The sequence below is a fragment of the Euprymna scolopes genome, chromosome 34 (assembly GCF_053919585.1).
Source record: "Euprymna scolopes isolate OS-2025 chromosome 34, ASM5391958v1, whole genome shotgun sequence".
NCBI classification, from domain to species: Eukaryota; Metazoa; Mollusca; class Cephalopoda; order Sepiida; family Sepiolidae; genus Euprymna; species Euprymna scolopes.
This window is the reverse complement of record NC_136515.1, coordinates 75,272,606-75,274,059: the sequence shown is the minus strand read 5'-3', so window position 1 is coordinate 75,274,059 and position 1,454 is coordinate 75,272,606.

Genomic DNA, 1,454 nt, shown 5'->3' with positions numbered 1-1,454 from the left:
AATGTATGTATGTATGCATGTATGTATGTATGTATGTATGTATGCCTGCCTAAAACTTTTGACAGAGGCGACGGATTTTCATGAGATCGGTATTATTTTGAAGCTCGACCCTTCGCACGACAAATATCAAAAAATTGTCCAAAAACATTAATTCCTTCACCCTCAACTGGGCACTTTACTATAGGGAGGGGGGCGCTATTTTCGCGGAATTTTCGAAAATCATCCGGTCTTTTCGATTGTCTAGCCTTAATTCTTCTGGTTTGGCGATGGACGCAACAGCAAAGACGTCATGTTTTTTTTTCACGTTCTTTTCTTCCTTCGCAGTACGGGTTCAAGCCTGCCTGCTTACTACCACTTTTTTTTTTTTTTTTTTTTTTTTTTTTTTGCTCAACACATACCTCCAAACACCGGGGCAACGCTAGGCTCCCAGGCTGGTATTAAATAAATCAATCAATAATTCACCGCTGGGGCGCTGGCCTGGAATAACAAGTCTCCGTACTTAATTAAGCCAATTAAAAAATACGGAAAAATTAAAAAACAAAACAAAACAAAAACTTTGTGATGTATGTACCCGTGACGAAACGAAAATATCATATTCAAAAAATTACGTAAGTTCATAAAGTAGTTTCGTTTTGTTAATTAAGAAAATCATATTTTATGAGAATGTAAGACGTTATATTTTGTTTGTCATGTTTTATAAATAAGTCTGTGTGTGTGTGGGGGGGGGAGAACTCAATTCTAACTATCCGTATTAAAATCAGCCTTATAATGTCTACAAATTACTATTGAAATCGCTAAAATTCGTGAAAAAATGATTTTCTTTATAAAAAAAAAAAGCCTACTTGATCAATTTATATGGTTTTTGGAATATGACATCTTCGTTCCGTGACTGATACGTACATCATAAAGAAATTTCTGCGATTTATTTTTTATTTTAATTTTTTCAAATAGGTTTAATTCTAAATAAGCACCCAAGTCTCTAACAGTTGTCCCAAAATCTTTGTACATAAAGCTCAAATAATGTACGCCTTTTCAGCCGATTCATTTTGATACATTCTCATCATCATCATCTACAGCATCATTCTCGTGATCGAAATAGTCAAAAAAGCGAAACGGTTCCAGATCCAGATTTTATATGCAACCCTAACACTGTGCGCATGCGTAGTGCATGCTTTTGGGCAGCACAGCAGCCGATTTGAATTTTTATTATTTAGACAAGAAGGAAGAGAGAGAAAGAAATAGCTGCCAATTTATGTCACATTTTATTCCCCTCGCCCAACATTTAATTCAGTTCCTCTTCCCATGGTTGTTGTTGTCGACAACCATAAACCGTCGTTCATAAACCTCACAAAAAAAAAAAAAAAAAAAAAGAAAAGCTTCTCTGTAATTTCATTTTTGCAGTTTTTATCGAATCAATTTCGCCTTCTGTGTGAAAAAGAAAAAAATCGACGCCG